Consider the following 25148-nt stretch of genomic DNA (forward strand, 5'->3'; position numbering starts at 1 on the left):
CATGTACTTGTGGAAGAAAGCAGAGACATCTGGCAATAACACTTAATATGAAGAGGAAAATACAAATATCGAGTAAAGGCTCATTTAGAAGAGGGGGAGGATAATCAACTAAGTAACACAGATTTTTAAAGGGACAAATATCAACTGGAGAGTAACAACTGTTGAAACGACTGTCGTAATAGGACCACCATGGCCTATTGAATTGAAGATGTTCATCTTGGGGGCACCCGGGCGTGGCTCAGTGGTTGAACATTTGCCTTTGGCTCAGGGCATGATGCCCCGGGGCCTGGAATTGAGTCCAGTTAAAATTTCCCCTAGAGGTACACTGTCTCTCTTCCTGAGTAACCTTAGGAGAGCCCCCACTCTTCTGGCATCACAAGTGACAACATAGCCACTTGGTAAAAGAGGAAATCTCCAATGCATTATGAATTGAGTCCTCCCCTGCAGGGAGCCTGCTTCTCTCTCTGTCTGTGTCTTTGCCTCTGTGTCTCTCATGAATAAATAAATAAAATTTTTAAAAAGATGTCTGTTTTAGTCAATGTTCATTTGGAGAATGGTTTTATGGGTTCTGTTCGGTTCAAAACATCAATTTGTCTACTATGACCATCAACTGGTCACTCTTTTCAGGTATGGAGATACAAAGAAGAAAAATGCATGGCCACTACCCTGAGGAAATGACATGCTCAGGACCATCAGACCATATACAGTTAATTTCAACTTGATGTGCTATGTGCAGAAACAGCACCAGGATGGGATTTCAGGTCTGCCTATGGGATAAAGAACGATTTCCTCGAAGAGATAATGCTTGAACTGTCTTTCATTCAGATCAAAGCTCAACACTATTTAACTCTGTACTATAGGGCAACTCACAAAAATCCCTCTGAGCGTGCTTCCTCATTAATTAAAAATGGGCGCAATAAAACCAATCTCACAGGTTTGTTATGAGGATTAAAAGATTAAACATATAAAACACTTTGCATGATGTAAATGTTCAATAACTGTTTTCCTTCCCGCTGCCTATAAAATGCTGGTGTCAGGAAGTTGAAATACAAACAGCCTCTGCTGTTATTTTCTAAATGGGCATGAAGATTGCACAACTATCCCAGAGTCATACCACCCAGTCACAGAGCCAAGCTTCTTAACTCCTAGCCTAGAACCGGCTCTACGTACCCGCCCCCCACCCCCTATCATTAATTAACCTTAATTAATGAAGATTGACAAATGACTTCCATAAGTACTCCAAAGGGAAGCATATGCATGAGCAATCCAGAGACACTGAGAAAAAGGAGATGGATTGTGAAAATAAATAAAAGTCTTTGAAATAGGTGAGCAATAGATTTTGAAATTAATTTAACAAGAACTTAAGGGTCAGAAACAACAGGTGGACCTAGACTCTTGCATTTAAAATAACACATAGGGGCAGCCCACATATGGCTTAGCGGTTAAGTGCCGCCTTCACCCCAGGGCATGATCCTGGAGACCAGGGATTGAGTCCCACATCCGGCTCCCCGCATGGAGCCTGCTTCTCCCTCTGCCTGTGTCTCTGCCTCTTTCTCTGTGGGTCTCTCATGAATAAATAAAATATTTTTAAAAATAAAATAAAAATAAAAAATAAAATAACACATACAAATGATGTTCATGATTTAACCAAGGGTCATTTTAAACAAGATTGGATATGGATACAACTAGTATCAATAGAGGACAAATTCAAGTTAAAAAGTATCTTAAGGTTTTTGGGGCATCTTGGTGGCCTAGTCAGATAAATGTCTGACTCCTGGCTTCTGCTCAGGTCATGATCTCAGAGTCATGAGACTGAGTGGAAGGCAGCTCCACAATGGGTGTGTAAACTGCTTAAGATTCTCTCTCCCTCTGCCCCGCCACCCACATCCCTCATTCCCCCACTCCCATGCACACTCTCTCTCTCTCTCTCTCAAAAAAAAAAAAAAAAGTGTACTATGAAGGACTCCCATTTTTGGAAGCAACTTTAGAGTTGCTCTAATTCAGAGACTATCAGTCTTGATACTATTGGCATTTGGGGCTCAATAATTCTTGGAATTCTTTGTGGTAGAAGCCCTTGCATCTGGATGTTTAGAAGCAGCATTCAAGGACTCCACCCATAAATGTCAGTAGCAAATCCAAAGGTGGGACAAATAAAATTGTTTCCAAGCATGACCACATGTACCCTGTGGAACAAAATTATCCCTCAATGAGGACTACTGATCTAGGCAAGGTTTCTGTGCATTGTAGGAAACTCATCCTTTCAGCTTCAGACCATTTCCAGGATTGGAAAAGCCTGCATTTTGAGGCACTCCATCTTGTAACTGAACGGCCCCTTATTATTTGCAGAGTTATTTTATGGAGCTGGAATCTGCCCGTGCCTCTTTTTCTGCCAACAGTACACATTTTTCCCTCTTACAAAACATGCAGAGCTTTTCATCCCTCTTCTGCTTTCATTTATTTGTGGACACCTGCCATGTCCCCTTTCATCCTCTCTTCTCCCACCTACAACTCTCTCTATCCCTTTAACCCATTTTTTGTTACAAGATGTACAGATTTCTCATTACCTCTGTCTTCAGCTTTTTGGAGGCTTGGCACTTCATCAACCACCTCCCCCATATCAGGGTTAGCTCCCTAACCCTTCCCTTGCAGATAAGCAAATGGTGAAAAGCAAGAATGGCTGGTTGATGTGTTCAAGTTCACATCAGTAGCCAGTGGAAAGACCGGGACTAGAGCCACGTGTCCTAATTCTGATGGACTGTCCCTTCACCCACACACAGTCATGTATGCCCAAGCAAGGTTGAGTCAGAGAGCTGCTCGACATGGCAACAGTTGCTCCTCATCCTAAGCATCCGTTCTTTCTTCCTAAATCAGAGGTTGCTCTGAAACCAACGGGAAATGGGCAGGTAGAAAAAGCACACCTCTTCCAATAAGATTTTCACTAATGGTCAATATCCACTACCTCGGTCAAGTGGCTTCAGCAAAGTACCGAAAGCCAGTAACCTGAATTATTCCTCGAATTCTTCATTTCCCAGTTAAGTATCATCAGAGCACCTGGCTTTCAGTGTGGCAGCACAAATAAGATCAGTGTTAAATAAAGGCTCTTACTTAATTCCAATTACAGATCAAAAATACTCTCTTGCTAGTTTCTTCTCAGCCACCCCACTGGGTTTGGTGGGCCTAACATGGATGACCAATGTGTCAGAATGAAGAGCCTCTGTTCAAATGAGTCCAGGCTTACTGGAAGCTGAGGTTTCCCTGATACACATCCTCAGTATAACTAAAGTCTTTCCCTTAAACGGTTGTCAAAGAGAAGCAAGGAATTTAAGAATTGTTTTTTTTAAATACAACAGGAATTGTGGGTCCCCGAAGAGCCATTTCCATCACTCTTACTTTCTTGATCCCAAGTGTTTGGGGTGGGAAAGGTAAGTCACAATCTCCCCCAAATGAGAAAACAAGGACAAACATCCTGTGCTCAGAATCACTTTGTTTTATCCCTGAGCTGGGAATCTTCTTTATGAGACCGTCTGGATTCACAAAGTACCATAATACTATTTCTGAGGATCTCTGACTGCCGTTTTAAGCCACTTTGCTTCTTTACAAATTTTAACACAGAGAGAAGGTTCTCCAGGGTCACAGTCTTCCCTATAACTCCTGTCATAGGGAAATATTTTTGTCCCCACTGGGATTAAATTGGTTTCTGCATGAATCTCTTCAGATAACCTGGGCCCAACTGCCTTGAGGATTTTTTTCTCAAGGGTACTCTTCATTTTCTTATATTGCCTTATTTTAAAGCTTCCAATGTACCATGAAAGCAGCTCTTGATTACTCCAGCTCAGAAGGTGATTTCCCTGCTGTGACCTTTTGGACAGGGTGTCTGCACTAAGACCAGGTATAGCTTCGGGAAAGAATGCATGAGAATCATCGGACTCTAAATCATCATTTCTCACACTGTGCCATACGGCTGAGGAACAGACCTTTGCCACTCAACCCCAGGCCTGGGTGGTTCTTAATTCAGTTTCCCAGTCTTCTTTTGCTGCTAGAGGTCTTTAAAAAAAAAAAAAGTTTTATTTATTTATTTATTCATGAGAGACACCAAGAGAGAGGCAGAGACACAGGTAGAGGGAAAAGCAGGCTCCCTGCAGGGAGCCTGATGTGGGACTCGATCCCAGGACCATGGGATCATGACCTGAGCCAAAGGCAGATGCTCAACCACTGAGCCACCCAGGTGCCCCCACTGCTGGAGGTCTTTTAAAGTTATCAACAGCATGCTTTCTGATACCCCCTGTAATGCAGCCATGTGAGTGCCACATATTGGCAGCACTGCTACAGTACATGTATCTACAGGCATTGGACACAATCAAGAAACAGAGAGGCATATCAAAGAATTACATGTATGCACCTTTAGCTGCTCGTTTTGCAACTCCCTTGTGACTTGGGGTAGATCTCCCATTTCTGGAGTTTCCACAGGAGGAGACTTGACTCCTGCTCATCCCTGACAGCTATGGCACAGACATGTGGCTTAGAATCAACCAACAAAGAACTCCTGTGCAGTGGTTAGGACCTAGAGAGTATACTGCAAATATAGAAATCATTCATGGCCAAGGCAAGAGAGCAGAGAAGTCAGTGATGCAGATGAATAATGGTCCAGGGCAGGAAAGCCAAGTGCATCACTTAAAACAATCTTTCATATAACCTAATCTTGGCTGTGTTTTTCTGCTGTATATAGAGACTCAACTGTGCTTCCAGCCTCCTTCTCCACTCTTCTGATCGACTTGGTGAATATTCCAAGATTCCTTCCTATAAATACCTATAGCCATCTCTGACTGGCTATGTCCTTGACCAAATCATCCAACTATCCTCATTAGTAAACTGGGAAAATTATAGTATCTACCTGTCAGATTTGTCCAAAGAATTAAATTAGATACTTTTAAAGTCTCAGCACAATGCCTGACACACTGTACATGCTGAATGTTACCTGTAGTCATTATTTTTTAATTACTGAAGTCCTCAATTTTTATTTACATATATGGGGGTGGGCAGTTGTCAACATATCTAAACAAAAAATTATTCAGAAATAGGATCATACATCCCTTAGATGTATTTATACATTCAGTTATATAATAAACATCTATTTAAGAGACTATCAGGCTTTGCAAAGATATACCAAAGTAAGCAAAAACACACCAAAGTTCCTTCCCTCCAGGCAAAATTCAGTGTCAAATTAAAAAATCTCACCTACCGATAGAGGGCTATGAAGCAAAATAAGAGAGAAAAAAAAAAGGTGTCCTTAGAGTATGAAACAGACCCCCAGGACTCAAGCAGGCCACAAAGGGCATATCCCCAAGATAGAGGGGCATCTTTGAGCTGGGATTCAAAGGATGAATGGGGGAACCAGCAAGGATGGACAAGAAAGGCATGCCACGCTAAAGGACCACATGGCTGAAGGTCCCGTGGTGGGAGGAAACATGGCATATTTGAGGATAGGGGAGTGCCCAGGGACAGTGATACAGCACAAGGAAAGATGGCAGGGGCAAGATCCTATAAGGCTGGCAAATGATGTCAGTGTCTTTGAAATATCCTGTGAGTGATGAGAAAGCACTCAAGGACTCAAGAAGTTTTGCCTTAAGAAATCTGCAGTCTGGCTACAGTCAGAAAAATGGATTGGAAGTAACAACAAATGGATGCAGGAAGACTACTATGAGACTACTGGAAGGGTCCAGTTTTAAGATAACAAACTGAATTAGGGACAGGCTGTACAGATCAAGAGAATTGGAATTTAGGATGTGAAGTCCACCAGATTTGGGGCAGGTTGATTATAAGGAGTGAATAGGGGAAGGAAGTGATGAGGACCATCCTTCATCTCCCTGCAAGATACCTTGTTTTCAGGACGGAGAAGTGCTGTTTGAGGAGGGAACCCCAGTACACTTTATGCTCAGGCACTTCTGAGATAGCAATTCACCTAAGACATTCAACTGTAGCATAGCTTTAGCATTTATGTAGTATGTTCACAATCACTTTCTTATTTCATCCCCATTGAGGCACAAGAGAGCAAGATAAATGACTTGCATCTACATGGCAGAGCTAGGATGTGAGGGAATGAACCCGAAAGCCTACACTGTGTGCCTCCCGGTCTAGCTATGTTCTGTTACACACAGCTGCCATTTGTCCTCATCTAACTGCCTTAAAGCTTCCCCAAAGACTTCCTAGACAAGTTCTCTTTCAGCAAGGCTTGGCCTTTTACTCAGCAGATCATATTTAGTGAACATCAGTGTTATCCAAGATTCACCAAATTACTGGATACCAGAGAGAGACTAAGCAGATTATGATTTTTGCAATCCCTCTGCCAAATCAAGAGAAAGAATTTACAGGATACATAACCTGAAGTCACAGTTTTGGCAATGAGTCCTACTGCATTGTTTTCCTTTAAATACGGTAAAGATAAACGTTATCCATCAGCACAATAAGTAAAAGAACTCTGGAGTCAAAAAAATCTCAATTCCAGTTTTGCCACTTACTAGTAGCTGAATGATGCACAGAAGTTCTGAGGCACTTTTCTTTCATCTGAAAAATGAGAACTATAATAGCCATCTTTTAAGGGTGTTTTAAGGATTATGTTTGATTAGACAGATACAAAGGCTGCCAAAGACCAAGGTCTCAAGAACTGGTAGCTGAAATGAGGGCTGACACCTGTGAGGACCAGTGTTTAATCAGAATGAATGAATAAATAAAAATGAATGTCACATAGACAAAGGACAAGGAAAGAGGGTGAACATAGCTTGCCATTTCAGAAGACTTTGGGGTAGAAGACCAGTAGTTTCTGAAGGAGATGGAGTTACTGATTTAGTCTCTCCTTTCTTCGTGTACCAATTATTTGTTAGTGCTATTATGGAGAAAAAAAAAAAACTAGAATCCCCAGTCCATATAAAACAATATTATTACCACAATTTAACCTCTAAACTAAACAGACCACATAGAGATCAAGAGATCATCTGGGATGGGTCTCACTTTTTTTTTTTTTTTTAATAATAACACCATGTCAACATGGACTTCCATATCTGTATGCAAGAGAAATGGCCTTCAGAAGATCAAAAAACTTGGAACCATCATGGTCTAGAGACATTATTGTCATTTTTAATCTGACTGCTAATCTCAAAAACTATGGCATAAAAATCTATCCTGTCACTGAAGGAATATTAATTAACCTAAGTATAAGTAAAACCGGTATTCCCACCACTCTCTTATATTTGTTATCTAGAAAGTGGATCCAACAGCAAATACAACTATGATATGAAGTATTTAATGAGCACATAGATACCAGCAATTGTGCTAATACAAAAGAGTAAGACATTACTTTTGCCATCAAGCAGCTCCCAGGGTGGTAGATGAAACAGAGGCTTGGAATTGGTTAATTACAATGTAACACATTTGAAATTTTAGTTTTGGTTTCTGTTTTTTTACTGTGTCTGACTCTATGTTCCCTACCTACCGTGTGAGCACTTGGTAAATAAGTAAGAATAACTTCATCGTGGGGTGCCTGGGGGGCTCAGTCACTTTGACTCTTGATTTCTGCTAGGGTCGTGATCTCAAGGGTTATGAGAATGACCCACCCAGAGTCAGGCTCCAGGCTGAACATGGAGCCTGCTTAAGATTTTCTTTCTCCCTCTGCCCCGCCCCCCCTTGCTTACACGTGATCTCTCTCAAAGAAAAAATAAATAAATAAAAATAAAAAGAATAACTTCGCCTCATCCCCTATCTGCAGCTACCAATTCCAGACTAATGGTTCCCAAACCTGGGTCACCTGATAGAAAATATAGTAAAAGCAATCCTCCAAGCGCAAAACAATGTGAGAACAGGGATCATTCCTTTACTTTGTCTCTTCCAAGTTCAACAGAGTACAACCCAAACAACACAGACTCAATACAAGTGTGATAAATAAATGCATGTATGAATAAATGAAACCCAGTGATTTGGGCATTAGTGGAAAATGAATCTAAGAATTCAGGACCACAGACTATGAATTCTAACAAGTTTTGTCTGGTATTAGAGCCCATGGACTCCTGGTTTATCTCAACCAAGTTGATTTCCTGGTGGCTTTCTTGGTGTTGGCAAAAACAAAACAAAAGGAAAAAAAAATCCACCTTCCTCTCCTGTCCCCCCAGTTTCCAGCCATTGAGTCAACCATGTGTGGCCAATAGCTGGAGGAACAGGTCTTGTCCTCTGGTGGCTCCTATTCAAGAAGCTGAGAAAAGCCTGTGGAAACTAGACAAAATGTATGGTATTAAAAAATGACCTTTTATATTGCATAGTTCCTCTGTATCATGAAAGAGAAATATTGTCTGTATTTGGCCAAGCCTGCTTTTCCATCTTGAAGTGAAAAAAAAAAAGAAAAAAAAGAAAAAAGAAATGGTCAACTCTTTGTCCTGAAAGACACAGCAAGTGGATGGGAGACCCAACTTCATACCATGAACATTAAGTCTTTCCTATCAGTTTTGCTGCTTGTGACACAGCGGAGGTTCTTTTCTATGTCATGAAGATTAAAAAATAAATGAATAAATAAAGAATACATGAAGGAGCCCTGGGTGTATGAAGAAAGTTTTACAGAGGAGGTCAGTTATACGTTATAGGAGAGAAAATTTTAACTCCTGATACCATCAGAGTACAATAACAGCAGATTCTTTGTGGATATCTTAGGTTTCTGCATTAAACAAATGAGGCACGGTCAGCTGAGTGCCCAACTCTTGTTTGTGGCTCAGGCCATGGTCTCGGGGTTCTGGGATCAAGCCCCACATCGGCCTCAGGACTCAGTGCACCATGCCTGCTGGGGATTCTCTCTCTGTCTCTCTGCCAGTCCTGCACACATTCTGTCTCTCTCTCTAAAATAAATAAATCAATCTTTAAAAAAAAAAAAAAAGGAAAAAGAAAAAAATTAGACATAGAACTACCATTTATACAAAAATTTTTATTCAAAACTGTCACGTGTCCTGGTTGTTTAATTTTTCTCACAGTACATTTATTAGAGTAGCCTGAAGCCGACTTTAATTTTCAAACCCAGTGGCAAACTTAAATAAACCTTCCGTGTGGTCCTGCCATTTTTGCCCTACATAAAAATAAATTATACCTACTCAAGTTACATCAGATAGAGATGGCAGTTCTCCTAAACCCCGGCTGCACAAAATAATCACTTAATGAGGTTTTAAAGAATACTCATTAATAATAATATATATAATAATCATTGTCTGGGCCCCACTCCAGACTAATTAAATCAGATTCCCACTGAAAAGGACCTAGTCATGGGGTTTTTGTTTTTTTGTTTTTTTTTGGTTTTGCTTTGTTTTAATGTATATCCCAAGTGCTTCCAATCTGTGGTTTGCATTAAGTACCACTGAAACTCATCCACACTTCCTGGCTGGCCTGGATACAGGTGCTAATCCATGCTTCTCACACTTCAGTGGGTGCACAGATAGCCAGGGATCTTGTTAAAATGCAGATTCTGAGTCAGGAAGTCTGAGCTACAGCCTAAGGTTCTGTTCTGCTAATAAGCTCTATGTAGAGCTATGATGCTGCTGGTTGGTTCACATGCCCTATGTGGAGTAGCAAAGGGCTGAGCCTCTCATGAACTGTGGCCTTTTGCAAGTAGCTGAGAAAGGAACAATGTTCCGCAAAGACAACCTCAGGGGGGACATATGGCTGGCACACAGCGAAATGAAGGGCCATTTCAGTTGTTCAAGTAATGAAAGCTTTTTGTCCAGATTGGTAAATGGCCATAGCTCCGAGCTCCCTGCTCTGGCTTGCCTTCACCTTCTCCAAGAAAGCTCAACACAATCAATTCAGCCACTCAAATGCTCACGCTCGGCACATGAGGGGACCTCCAGGACTCTGCTTCGCCTGTGATGGCTTATTTCCCATTCTGATTGGCCAGAGCTTTTGCTCAATTGGCCACTAAATCTTTCAAATATCACTCTTGAGCACCATACCAATATATGACCCCAAGATGGGTCAGACTTAGAAAACTGTCCAATTGCTGTCTGGAAGTTGTGTTAGGTTGAAAGATGATCCCTTCCATCACTAACATGGGTGATTTTGTTAAGAGAAGACAAGATCAGCAAGGCGGCAGGACAATAGACAAGTTCAGAAAATAAAACTTGAGTTGGGGTAAAAAAAAAAAAAAGCATCTAAGAGACATGCAAAAAGGACGAGTCATTATACAAGTTCATCGTGAACAGGCAGATTGAATGAGAGGAAAACCTTCATTTTATTCAAGGTCCTATGGAACTGAAAAGAATAGCAAAGATTTGCTTTACTGTCCTCAATAGAAATCAGAGGCCTACTAAAAAATTATGACAGATCATTCATAACATATTATTGTAAGGCTCTGCCCTGCTTTGACAAATAAGTCATTACAAAGCACCATATGCATTGCAATAATCAGTTACTCTAAATCCAAGTGGAATATTCAGTGTTTAACATTTTTAACAATGATATTTAAACATGTATAATTTCCTTAAAGAAGTAATTTTCCAGATGAATCATAACTCAGTGTCTCTACAGGTAGAGATTTTTAAGAGAAATTGGACAAAAACCTAGATTTTTCTATTTTCTTCCCACTCCAGTTAAGAAAGACATTGGTTAACAGCAAGATAACACAAAGCTAATCAAAGGTGTGTGCCTGGGTTCTTACAAGATGTATCTGAGAAAAACAATTTTGAGATTCCTTGACAATTACACAATGCCAGTTCAATAGAATCAACCCACATTATAGGTCTCCTGTCCTAATGGTGAGTATTCTTTTTAGTTTTACCTCTCCACTTACATAATTGGGGCCACTGAGTCACCATAACATATTTTGCAAAGACTGTGTTTTTAAAGCACACTAAAATCTCTCCTTTAGTGCTGATAACATACAAGATAGTCAGTCCCCAAACACATGAGTAAAAAGCCCTAACAACTGTCGTCCACAGTGTGCATGATTCTGACTCACCTTTTTTCGCTTACATGTATCTCGACCTATGCTTTATCTCCAATTTTTGGAGCACAACAGAATTACTGATGTGATTTCTGCCTTCACCCTTCCCTTTTCCTCTGTGCATCTCAAATACCATGTTATTTTTACTGTACTTGACAAAGAAGGCTTTTGAAGCTCTCAAAAACACATATGGCAAATGGTCTGTAACCAAAAATCTCCCCTTTCCTGTGAGGGGCGTCCCCCACCGCCACCCTCTCACCAGCACTTCTAATATCGGGACCTGAAAATCCTCCCACCATATGTCAGAGATATTTGATCTTTTTCTGTCTAAGCCTGTGGTAGGGCTTATAGTTCACACTGTCTGCTCCGTCTGATTCCTCCTCAGGGGAGTCTGATTTCACATTCTAACTGCCCTAAATAGACTTTTGAAAGAATTCCTCCTTCCTCAACTCAAGAAAAGAAATGCACAAGCGGAGTCCCCCTAAGCCAAAGACACAGATCTCTCCAGGGCTGCCTCCTCCAGGAGACCATCCGAGGCTCCCGCAGCACTTCCATCTCGGGTGTGATCACCAGTGTTGAACACGAGCACAATGCAGTCTCGATCTTGCCAAGTGTGGACAGATGGGGCACAGAAGCAGGTATTTCCAGCCCTCTGCTTCTTGGAGACAGAAATGTATGCGAAGCCTAACATGCGAAGCTTTTCTAGCAGAGCTAATAAAAAAATGTTTTTAACAATGTAATGTGGTGTAAAAAACAGATTCCTTCAGTTTTATAAATAGTGGATCCAGATTCAAGAGAAACACAACAGCCGTGCAACCTGTCCAACAGCAATTTCCATTTCGCCCTGCATTTGGCTGCTGACCACCTGCTCCTCTCGGAGGGACTGGCAGGTGGTGTCCCTCCTCCTGTTCCTCACAATGAATGACCCTGCCACAGCAGATGAGATCTTTGGGGCTTCCGGTGTGAGGCTTTCTGGAGAGGTTTTCACCCTCGCAAAGGCTAATTTAGCCACGCATTGCCATCTTGAAATTGCCTGACTGGGGCTTCCCGTGAATACAACTCCTTTCATGCACATCAGGAGGCCCAGCTCCCTCCCAGTGCAAATTTTGAAGGGTATGGTTTAGACCCCAGGCAGGAGCACCAGACGGACCAAGGTGGTATTCAGGATAGGGCACAGAGGTGGAAGCGAAAAGGCCGCCACTTAAGCCAGGAGTGCTTTCTGCCAGGAAAGAGATGAGATCGTGTCAGAGATGATAAAGAAAAGATCTGGGTCTTAAGGACAGCTGGCTTGTCGGGGGAGGACTGGGGTTACTAGAGAGGCTGGCCCTGACTTTCCCTCAACTAGGCTTCTGGAGGCAGGGGCACTTCGCACCCTACTTCCTTCTTCACCCGCTCCCTAAGGCCCTTCCCAAGCCCCCCGTCCCCCCAAACCATCAGCAGTGGCAGGTGCCAAATACATGACCGGTCTTTTCACAGAAAACAGACTTCTATTGTCCTACCACAAAGAAGAGACAGGAAGCAAAAGCCAAGACCATGACTGACCCTCACTCAGAGACCACTCGCATTTTATGTTCTTGATCAGTGTCTTAGAATTTTTACCTTTTGGGGCGCCTGGGTGGCTCAGTCACTTAAACATCCAACTTTTGATTTAGGCTCAGGTCATGATCTCAGGGTCTTGAGATGAGCCCCACATTGTGCTTTGCGCTCTGGGTGTAACTTGCTTGGGATTCTCTCCCTCTCCTCATCTCTTATTTATTTATTTATTTATTTATTATTTTTTATTTTTTATTTTTTATTTTTTATTTATTTATGATAGTCACACACAGAGAGAGAGAGAGAGAGAGAGGCAGAGACACAGGCAGAGGGAGAAGCAGGCTCCATGCACCGGGAGCCTGACGTGGGATTCGATCCCGGGTCTCCAGGATCGCACCCTGGGCCAAAGGCAGGCGCCAAACTGCTGCACTACCCAGGGATCCCTCCTCATCTCTCCTGCTCTCTCTCTCTCTCTCTTTCTCCTTCTCCAAAAAATAAATAAATTCTTTTTTTAAAAAAAGAATTTTTACCTGCTAAAATAGAATAATTTTTTTTCAAAATTAAGAAATGAGAAAATAGCTGTCTGTATAGCAAAGCTAACCTCCCTAGTCACCCTAAATATGGCCTGTTGGGAGAAATGTGTAACAAGAATGACATGAGCCCTCAGAATTTATGCTTTAATTGGCGTTGAACCTTCTACATTTGCCCAAGCTACTTCTCTTGGAGAAGCGGCATATGTCATGGTATTTGTGCAATTCCCTTACATATTGGGGCCAATGAGAGTAAAATGTTCTTAGACAATATGAAATTATTTAGAAAAACAGAGAGAGAAAGAAGAGGAAAGTAATAGTATGCCAAACACACAGAACAAAGGAGCAAGACTTTATATGGACTTGTCCAGAGGGAGAGACAAACACAGATTAAGCCCAAATGCATTTGCATCATGATATGCTTTTGTTGTTGTTGTTTAATATATACGTACCTCCTGCCCCACTTCAGTGGGTAGGAGAGAAGTGGTGATAACAAAGGGAATTTGGGTGGGAAAAGAGATCACTGTATCAAATCAACTTTGAGATTCTGAGTTTCCATGTCAATTATTGAATATTGTAAAGCAATAAATCTGGCATTTGTAATGTGATATGGCCTCCAAGCCTCTAGAAAGTAAGATTGGGCTGTCCAATAACTGAGGCATTCTGGTTGCTTTCTCTCTCATTGTATATTAATCACATTAATTTGTGATATAATGTACTCCTCCAACCCTGGGATATATGGTGAAAATACTGAGAGATCTAGCTGCTTTCCATTTGCCAGAAAAATAGAGTAGGACTTGAGACTTCAAAGTTAGAACCAGGTCATTCTAGGAAAGTGGTCACTCTGTGCAGCCTCTTGAAAAGCTTCCCTCTTGTCTGTCCCTTGGTGAACATTCCCTCTAAATGATGGTGGTTGAATACAAGCATTCCCACACTAACACTTTCTGGCCTAGTACTTGTCATGTGCTTTCTTAATTACAGTCTTCTTATGAAAAGTCCAAACAATGCACAATTATGTAGAGCAAGGATCAAATTAAAATGCCTTCAGAGCCCAGGCAAGCAACATAATTGTGTGAAGCAAATCCACTGGTGAGGGCCCTTCCACCCCTCAGAGAACACCCATGGCCTCAAGGCTTGCAATTGCAATTCAGCAACCGAAATGTCCATCAATACATGAGTGGATAAAGAAGATGTGGCGTGTATATACATGGACTATTACTCAGCCACAAAAAGCATGAGATCCTACCATTTACAACAACATGGATGACCTTAGAGGGTGTTATGCTAAGTGAAGCAAATCAGAGAAAGAGGAATACTATGTGCTTGCACTTATACATAGAATCTAAAAAGCCAAGCAAGGGACGCTTGGGTGGCTCAGTGGTTGAGCATCTGCCTTCAGTTCAGGTCATGATCCTGGGGTCCTGGGATCAAGTACTGCATTGGGCTCCCTGAAGGGAGCCTGCTTCTCCCTCTCCTTATGTCTCTGCCTCTTTCTGTGGCTCTCATGAATAAATAAATAAAATATTTAAAAAATAATAAAATGAGATTAAAAGCCAAGCAAATAAAAGAACAGAAACAGACTCGAAAATACAGAGAATAATACACTAATGGTTACAAGATGCGCCAAATAGGTCAAGGGATTAAGATGTACAAAATTCCCGTTATAAAACAAGTAAACCGTGGGGAATGAAAAGCACAGCCTGGGGAAGAGAGTCGGTGATAATATAACAACACCTTATGGTGACAGATGGTAACTAAGTCCATCCTGGTGGGCATAGTGAAGGTACGGATTTGTTAAATCGCCGTGTTGTACATCTGAACTAATATGACACTGTATGCCAATGAAACTTGGATTAAAATTTGAAAATAAAGTACTGAAAAAAAAATAAAAATGGAAAACCCAACACATATAAAGGCACTGAAAATCAGCCAAATCTTTAAAAAAATGTGGGGAGGAGGGCAAGACAATAGGGACATCACTTTGGACCCAAAGTGTCTCCGAAGCCACAAGCTGCCTATTTCAGCCAAATAATGGAGGCTTCCCTCACATCCCTGCCCAGGAGTGTAGGTTAAACCATTTCAGAACATTATCTATTCACTGTGTGTATGTCCACGTGTTGTTTGTGTCTATACTACGTCTCTATAAACGTCGTCTATACTACGTTTGCCCAGATGGTATCACATGATTCAAAAGGTATCAGGCATTAAGAAATAAACAGCAGGACAGCATACAAGACAGTGTACCCAGGTGGCTGATGCGTGTTGCTTCGGATGCCTTGACAAGGAGGGAATGAACTGAGTCAGGTTTGTGTAGCTTTGCAAACATCACAGTAGCTCAGGGCATGAAATCTGGAAGTACATTGGAACTACAGCTTGAAGCACAAGGTGGAAGACAAGGCATGTGCCCCTAAAGGCAGCAGCAAAGTGTTGGGGGAGGTGGCTCGGATGCCGACAGGAGTACCAGAGGGACAGAGAAATTTGGGCAGAGTCACATCAGTGAAAATGAACTGTGTTTATAAAAGAGAAATTCCTAACGGCACAAAGTCTGTAAGATGAGCAAATCACTGATTTTTTTTTTTCCCCAGAACAACAGTGCACCAAAATAAGAGAGGGAGAAAGCAAAGCAACTTCTGATGTTAAATGAAGAGGACAGAACTGAATTTATAAGCAAGAAAAGACTGAAACTGGGGAAGTGGATGCTTTCAGAAAAGAAGTCAATCCTACGGAACAGCCAACTACTCAACAGCTGAGGAGCTGGTGGCTTCAGACAATCTATGATAGTCTTTAAATCATATTCCTTATGAATATTCAGATATATATACTCCAACCCCATATAAAAATGTTGAATTTTTTTTTTCGTTTCCACAATAAGCTCTTTTTTTTTAAAGATTTTATTTATTTATTCATGAGAGACACAGAAAGGCAGAGACATAGGCAGAGGGAGAAGCAGGCTTCCTGTGGGGAGCCCAATGTGAGACTCAATCCCGCAACCCTGGGATCTGACCTGAGCCAAAGGCAGACACTCAACCACTAAGTCACCCAGGGACCCCTCCACAGTAAATTCTTTCTCTCTCTCTTCCCGCCCCCCCCCCCCGACTCTCTTCCCAAGAGAGAAGTTGCTATGCTGATAGCAACTAGTAAAAAGATTTCACTGATCCCCAGGCATGTCCGCCATGATGTTGGGCTGAAGAGAGACCTTCCCACTTGTTCTACATCACAGGCAAATAAGGCACATGGGAAGATCTGCTCCTTGCCCTGAAAAAAAATCCCTAACAGCTCTTGTAAATGCTCTTGGTAACCCTCTCACCCAAGAATTTCAGTCCTCCTTTAGATATGGGGGAGCAACCTCTTATGTTATTTCACTTTTGCCCTAACCCTCCCCAGGTTCAGCTGTCAGACCCTCCCTAGAAGCCAAGTGCTGATCAGGTTTTGTCTCCAATCCCTCCCAAGCGATGTTTCTTTCTAGGCCATCTGAAAGCTCAGGTTCATCTGTGATTTAGTCTAGAGCCACTCTAACTTTACAGGGTGGGCTGCCTTTAGGGAGATCCAAGAATCCACGTTAGACCCATAAACCTTAAACACTGTCCATCTGCATTCTAATCTAAGGCAGCTTTAAACACAGCAGCTGGCAGCAGGCTATACTTCATGATGCCCGCCAACGAAGCCAGTCACTGGTGTGTTCGCAGCCATGGAATTATTGCTGCTCGAACAACCGAATTCACGGTGGCTCCGAACTTCAAGCTGATTGGTTTACGTGGCGGCACTTGTGTTTATTTCTTCCCTGGCTTTTGTTAGATTTATTTGACAGCCTCTTATTTGGCATTTTCTCCAAGGAACCAACTAGTCAACATACATAATTTCATGGGCTCATTTTGACTTTCTGTAGAGCATCAATACACAAGGAAAACTGCATCTGGGTAGTATTTAGAGCTGTGATATGTCACCTAAGGACAGGAAATGAAGTTAGGGTAATCACTCAGCTCTAACGTGCTTTGTTGTACTTAGTATCGAAGCACAAAGCACAAGACTTTTTGGTCCCTGCAATGATCTCTGTTTACCTTTCCTTCTCATTATTTTAGAGTCAGTTAACCAGGGTTAACTAGATTCCATGTCATCTTAATAGGCAAGATATCTTAAAAGTCCGGTCTCTTTTCTCACCCTGTTGCCTCTTGTTACACAAATAGCTCTTTTCCTGCACTATTGCTTCTCCAATGTATCCCACACAACTCTGTCCATCTCATTTTCCTGTATTGTTTTGAAATCCTGCACTTGAAAATTTCCATGGGGTCCTGACTTGTCACAAAAGCAGGTCCTTCTATAATCTTCCAGATCTAACCAGGGAGGTCCAATCCCTCTCTAAAAACACTCTAGTGGGCAGTCTGGGTGGCTCAGTGGTGTAGCGCCACTTTCGGCCCAGGGTGTGATCCTACAAACCCGGGATCGAGTCCCACATCAGGCTCCCTGCATGGAGCCTGCTTATCCCTCTGCCTGTGTCTCTGCCTCTCTCTCTCTCTCTCTCTCTCTCTCTCTCTCTCTCTGTGTGTGTGTGTGTGTGTGTGTGTCTATGAATAAATAAATAAAATCTTTAAAAAATAAAAATAAAAATAAAATAAAAACACTGTAGCCACACTCTGACTCTTACTCTTGGCTCACTATACTATGTCTTTAATTCTTTTTTTTTTTTTTTTTTTTACAAATGCAATCCAGCCTTACTTCAAGGATAAGCTCATCTTATTCTGCAGAGTCACTCCAGATCCTCAGAGATAAGCATATGAGCCAAGTATCTCATTCCTGTTCATGCTCAGTAACATTAGCTAAGCACGTTGTTTCACATAACTATCATAAAGCACCTACAAGGAAAGCATTATCCATCATCTTTCCATATGGATGAGGAAACTGAATCATTTGCATGATGAAGTCATTTGCCCAATGAAGTCACTCACCCATCACTACATGGCTACTCAGTGGTGGAGGCAGTGTTTAAGCCATAATGGCATCAATGTACCACCTCCTCCATGGGACTTCTTAGAGATGTTCTCTAGTTCACTATCCTGGCTGGCTTGTATTTGTATACAATTTGCATAGAATTTCCATCATCTTGTAAAAGTCATAAGCCCTTTAGAGGCAGATACAGGGGTGCCTGGGTGGCTTAGTCGGTTAAGCATCTGCCTTCGGCTCAGGTCATGATCCCTGGGTCCTGGGATTGAGCCCTGCTCACTAGGGAGTCTGCTTCTCTCTCCTCCTCTCTGCTCGTGCTCTCTCTTGTTGTCTCTGTCATTATCTGTCTCTCTCTTAATAAATAAAATCTTTAAAAAAATAAAAATTAAAAATAAAGGCAGATACCCCTTCTGACTGCCTTATACATAATAAGTGGGAAGGATGGTTATTTGTCCCACATTCTCTATCAAACCTGTATAGTTTTCTTGAGCATATAGGACAATTGTACCTCACAACTCCTTTGCATTTTGGCATAATCACATGCTAATTGAAGCCAATGATTTGTAAGCAGGAGTGATTATTTTCCCACATGGAAGTTTTAAGAAGCAGAGTGCAATTCACCACTGCCTCTCTTTTCCTTTGCTGTGGCTTTTGGAGAAGATTCACAGAAATGCCATTCTAGGAGTCTGGATTCTAGAGTAAAGACCACACAGAACAGAGTACTCAGTAGATCTATGTCAGACCTGAAAGAAAACACGAAACTTCAGTGATTTTTAACATAGATTTTGGGGGATCTCTTTTACTGCAGCATGGCCAGCCTATGTAACTAAGAATGACGGATAACAGATTTCTATGGAGGGTCATAACTGTGACTTGTCTGCAAGCCATCATGAGAAGACCTCGCTGATTACACTGCAAACAGCCAGAAAACATCTGCATGAAAGCTGGTAAAACAAACAGTTCACCCAGGAGAGTTTGATCCTTAAGAACTTTCAGCTGGGGTCGCCTGGGTATCTCAGGAGGCTAAGCATCCAGCTCTTGAAATCAGCTCAGATTATGATTCCAAGGTCATGAGATCGAGCCCCACATCCCACTCTGCACTCAGAGGGGAGTATGCTTGAGATTTTCTCTCTCCTTCTGCCTCTGCCCCTCCCCCTGCTCTCTCACTCCCTCTCAAATAAATAAGTAAATCTGAAAAAAGAAAAAAAAAAGAACTTTCAGTTCAAATGTGGTCCCAGACAAGTGCAATCAAAATCAAGACCAGTTTTGATTTCAAACTGTTTTTAAGAGTTTTGTCTGGATCACAGTACTCCTGATTCGAGTACCTCTTAGTTTTCTGTTTTCCCTTCAGCCTAACAACTGTTCTCTAGTCCACTCTTATATTTGTTTCCTCTTTCCTTTGATATGTTTTATTCTTTGGGTTTTAAGAGCCTCTAAACGTGTACAATGAACTTTCTCATCACTGAGACTAGAACCGGAACAGTTCTCTCCACCTGCCACAGTTCAATTTCCAGATGTAAAAAACAAAAACACTCAAGCAAGCCAATAAAAAATAAACAAGATAGAAAAAAGAACAGGGTACTCTGCCCCACTTTCACCAAAAAAAGTGGGATTCTCAAAAACATCACTGAATTTTCTCACAGGTAGAAATGATCTGCTCCTATGTTTAACTCAAGATGAAAAGGTACTATTTCACTTCCCAATTTTAGCTTGTGGTTTGTAGTTAATGTAATGTAACCATAAGTTTTCATGCAATCAGAAGTCTCCAGATTACTACTGTACATCACTGAATACCGTACTATAACTTACCTACCCAAACAGGGTAGGAAAGTTTCTGAATATACCTATTTACTTCATGCCACTCCTCAAAGAATGAAGGTAAAAACTCAGATATAAACTATTTAATGTCTTTGATTCGTAGGTTAGAGAATATATAGAGCCTACAAGAAAAACAGGATTGCGGAAGAGTCTTGATTTTAAAAATTCTACTTAAATGAGATCCTTTTGTATTGATGTTGAGACAAGCATTCTCTAAACACTGACTCATCAGAATGTTTGTGAAACTCTTCCTAGTAATGACTTATGAGGCCCCTTCTACGGTAGACACGAATGCGGATTGGACACTTCACAACAATGGACATATCCATTCCATAATTTAAACTGTTGCAGATTTCTGGGGTGCCCAGGTAGCTGAGTTGGTTAAGTATTTGCCTTGGGCTCAGGTCATAATCCCGAGGTCCTGGGATTGAGTCCCACATTGGGCTCCCTGCTAAGTTAGGGGCTTGCTTCTCCCCCTCCCTCTGCCTGCTGCTCCCCATGCTTGCACTCTCTGTCAAATAAATAAGTAAAATATTTTTCTCAAAAATAAATCACTAAATAAAAATAAAATAAACTATTGCAGTTTCAATGTATGGGCAAGTAACAGAAAAAAGAAGACAGAGCCTGAATGAGGTTACTGAGGGAAAACAATTAAAAATACTGCAAGTGCCCTCTGGAGGCAAGAACCTGAGTGCCTTTGGTTTTTTTCTTGCTGAGAACCCACAGCTGATTTGAAACCTTCTGAGCTAAGGGTCACTACAAACCAGATGCAGTTGCACTTGCTACTAACCAATTTAATTTGGACTATCTCGGCCAGCCTTATTGAATTCTCTCCAAGCTCCCAGAGGCAGAAAGGTATTGCCGTTCTTAGCTATTCAATAAGCCTTTTAGACCTCACTGGGGTAGCATGGTTGTACATTCAGCATCATCTAGTTTAAACATATTGAGCAATCAATTCAAACTTGTTATTGTCATTGGAGTTTGAAAATTTAATAAGCAATTACCTGAACACATTCCTTTATGTTTTTAATTTCTACTGAGATGTTGTTCCATTTTCAGGCCTAAAGCAATCATGCCCTCCAGAATGTTTAATTGAATGAGTCCATAATGCAAGTTTTTTTCTTGACTGCCTTTTCCTAGTGTGATTTATGAATATGAATGAAGCCGTGTCTTCTGAAGGAGGGAGCCAAGAAGCAGCGCAAATTTCAAGAATCTGACATGGATGGATGACATAATTCATCGTTTTGATGTGGAAGGAACCAGCAGACCCTTCTTTATATAGGAATGCCTTTCCTATAGAGTATATATGAAATGCTTTATCCTTCTTTTCTGAGGTGATGCTGCAGAACTGCGTGTGTGTATGTGTGTGTGAGTGTGTATAATACGTGCATAGATATGTATTTATACACACACGATTGTATATGTGTGCATGTATTTTATACAGAGATAATTACGTGTGTATATGTAAGCATGTATATCTGTTTTTATTGATCCTACCACACGTGAAGTGGTGGTCTTTCATTTACAGAAGGTTTCATTTAAAGATGTTCTGTAGAAAATTATTCTAAAAATTTACATAGAAAGTTCATTTTATCAAATATTTCTATTTCTTCTTGTCTCTGAATAACACAGGGGTCAGCCTACTTTTTCTGTAAAGGGGCAGATGGTAAATATTCTAGGATTTGCAGCCATAAGGTCCCTGTCTCAACTATTCAACTCTGCTATGTTAGACCAAGAGCAGCCATAGACAATACACAAATGAGCGAGTGTGGCTTTATTCCAGGACAACAGCATGAAATGTAATCCTAACTCTTAAATGTAATCTTAAATAATGAAACACATGTATCAGGTCCAATTAATCTTGGATCCACCATTAATTATTTTAAGATATACAACAAGCTGAATTACTTTCTTGTTTATAGAAACCATTAGTCACTATGTTAATTCTAGAATAGAAAACTCTGGATGAGTACCTACTGGATGCCAGGGCTAGACTTACCAGAGAGAACAAAGTGACAGCTATGGAATTCAAGAAGACAATGTCTCATGAGACCTTAACCTTAGCTCAAAGCCCGTCTTTTTTTGTTTTCACTTTTGTTTTAAATCTGCTCTCTCTAGGCAAGGGTGAGACTCTGGAAGCCCAAAGAAATGCCTAATACACAATAGGTATTTGGTTGATAAATGTATTTTAATATCATGTACAACATGTAGGAAAAAGGCAATCAGAAGTCTGAGGATAATATAAGAATTACTGGATACAGAGATCAAACTTGAACTGGGGAGGAAACTAAACTCAAGTAACAGATCCTTAAAGACTATGACTCAGAGAAAGGATATTGACATTGAAAAGATTAAAAAAAAAATCTTAAATTCAGACCTCGGCAAGACTTTTCTAGCAAAAGTTTTCACCCAGTGCTTTCCGTGTATTTCCATGGCACTTGTCAAGTTGTACTTAAACACTATGATTATACATTCACATCTGAGCTAAGCACACAATTTCTCCCTTAACACCTCCTCATAAAACCGAGACTTATTCTTGCATTAGTATTTTGATAAAGTAGGAGTTTTCATTTTCTTTCCCCTTGATACACTTTAATTTTAATGAAAATAGAAATCATGAATCCTAACAACAAACATCTATGCTGGGTCTTTAGGAGAAAAAGAAAAAAAAGAAGAAGAAAGGAAATGAAGATGTATTTGGTGTGATTATGTACCCCAAAAGAGTATGCTCTATTTGGGCAAACTGTTCATAGCTGGGCTTTTAACTCATTCTATACATGGCCAAGTGGCTCACAAACTGGAAGATGACTAGGGTTGCAGGACCTCCAAACAGTGGTATTCTGTTGGCCTGAAAAGCACTAACAGTGCTTAAATATACAATAAAGGGCTTTTAAAAGCCCAGGATCCTTAAGATATCAAAACAAAAACTATACACCTTTCATTTTAAGATATTTACTAACGATATTCAACACCTAAAGTGAAGTTAACTCTTCTGATTTTTGAGGAAGCAGCAAACAGATCCTGAGGTAGCACTGTTCATTCTCTTTATTCATTTTTATAAATCTTTTTCCTTTAAATATTAGTTTCAGATGTAGAGTTCAGTTATTCATCTGTAGCACTAGTAGAGTGAATGTTTCCCAGGCTGCAAAAGTTCAATTTTATTGCTTAATTTGGAGAAGATGAGACAAAAAAAGAGATGGAAAGTCAGAGTTAGGAGTGAAAGCTGTGTAAGGCATCCCTTATGCAAACGGACATTATTTACTTCCCTCTAAAGTAACTACAATTAATTATGCAAATGCAGGGAGACTCTCCAAGGACAAAATTCCATGTAGATAAATGCCAAGTATGGTACTGTGCTTCTTTATTTTACACATTCTCTCCATTTCTTCCTCTCTGTCTCTCTCCTTCTCTCTGAATTAAATATAAATGTGCTGAGAAGTCTGAAAAGCAAGAAAATATGATATACCTCCTAGACTTCAAAAGTGAAAAAAAAAAAAAAGGCAACAAGTTGTCTTGGCAAAAAAAAAAAAAAAAAAAAAATTTAATATCTAAAAGTGCACATTGCTCTAAAAAGCAAATATTCGCTGACTGATTTAAAAAAATGCAAGAGCTCTGTTCGTCTTTCTCAGCTCTGCATTCCTTCCATTACTTTATTGCTTTAGATATTTGTACTGTGGAAGGGTGATCAATTAGATGAATAGGTCCCATTACTTTGTGGTTAATAAAAGATTTTATATTCTGAGATACACACAAAAATAAGTCAGAGTCAGCAGTGGATTTATGGGATGGGGAACAGAAGGAAAACTGTTTATCTAACAGATCACAGTCTTGAAAAAGCTTTTATTGTCTTGGCAGGCTTGATTCCATTGCCTTCTCCTCCTGAGCCACAGAGAACCTGTCCAGATTACAGATGTGAGGACCTTAAAGTACTTACAACCTAAGCCCACTTCCTCTCGGCGACACTATTTTCGACCAGGTGGCATTCTGGAAATGCCTCTTTCAATAACAAGAAAGATGTTATCCAGAGATTAGAACCTCCACTAAAGAAGCTATCTTTGTTTTCCTCATGCTCTGAGCCATGCTGGGCTAGCAAACCTAAGCCCACCCACTATTTTCTCTACATACAGCCCACCTCCACGCCTGATTACCCTTTTAAATAAATCATTTTCCTCCAACATAAAGCTCTAAAAAACCCTGAAAGTCAATCTTTTTACTGCTTCTTATGTGGTATTTATTTTTCTCTACTTGCCAATTGAAATGGCTGTAATGTGCCCCAAAGGGCACTGTTCCTGTCAAGCTCTGAGGTACATCAGTTTGGATGCAGGCAGGTGAGCTCAAGAGCCCTGGAGTCTCAGAGAGACCTGTAATGTAAAAGAGAGAGAAGAGCGCCCTTGGGAGGCAATTCTATTCAGTAGGAGCTGAAAACCTTGAATTAATAGCAGATAGATAAAGCAGGTAATCCAAAGGTAGAAATGGCAGTCCAGCCAGGTGGCTGCACAATGACATAAAGATTCCTCAGCACCCAACAAACTGCCCCCATTTGGAGCCAAGGAATGTGGTGGCAACACTCTCTGATTTACTCTTTCAACAGGGAGGATGTGAATTAATAGGACTTTTTGTTCAGTAGCACTGGAGAAAAGCTAACGAGGCAATTCCTGTCCTGACTCTTTAACTGTGGACTGTAACTGCTCTCCAGGTAACCCAAATTACACACTTGTGCTTTATGAAGTATGAACTGTGTGTCAGTTTCCTCTCCGGGCATGCTCTGTGACTGGGCTCATTTTGTACATATATTAGCATCCATTTACAAAAACTAAAACTCCCTCTGATCCCCAATAGAAGTATCTTTTCTGAAAAGAAACAGGAAAAAGCCCAAGCTCTCCCAGACTTGTGAGGACAAGCAGTAGTATAGAGTCAGGTTGAGCATCTTGGTGCGTAAAGAACTTCTTGCAGTCAGAGCAAGAACCTCTCCTGTGGGAAATCTTAAAACTAAACAAAACCAAAAAAGGAAGAGGAAAGAAGAGAGGAAAAGAAAAGTTCGTAGGAGAAAATACAGAGATACAGAAAGTTTCCACGGGACCCTCAAGAGTGGTCCTTTTCAAGGACCTTTGAAGTTGTTCATTAGCTTTTAACTTCATGGGTATGTCAAGAAACAGAATAGGGGTTGGCTTTTTTTTTTTTTTTTCTTTAAGACTTTTATTTATTTATTGGTGAGACACACAGAAAGAGGCAGAGACATAGGCAAGATTCAATCCAAGGACACCAGGACCACGCCATGAGCCAAGGCAGAAGCTCAGTCACTGAGCCACCCAAGTGCCCCCAGGGTTGGCCTTTTATGTGCCCAAAGTGTCATAGGCGTCCACATC

This window comes from Vulpes lagopus, chromosome 7 (genome assembly GCF_018345385.1).
Source record: "Vulpes lagopus strain Blue_001 chromosome 7, ASM1834538v1, whole genome shotgun sequence".
Lineage (NCBI taxonomy): Eukaryota > Metazoa > Chordata > Mammalia > Carnivora > Canidae > Vulpes > Vulpes lagopus.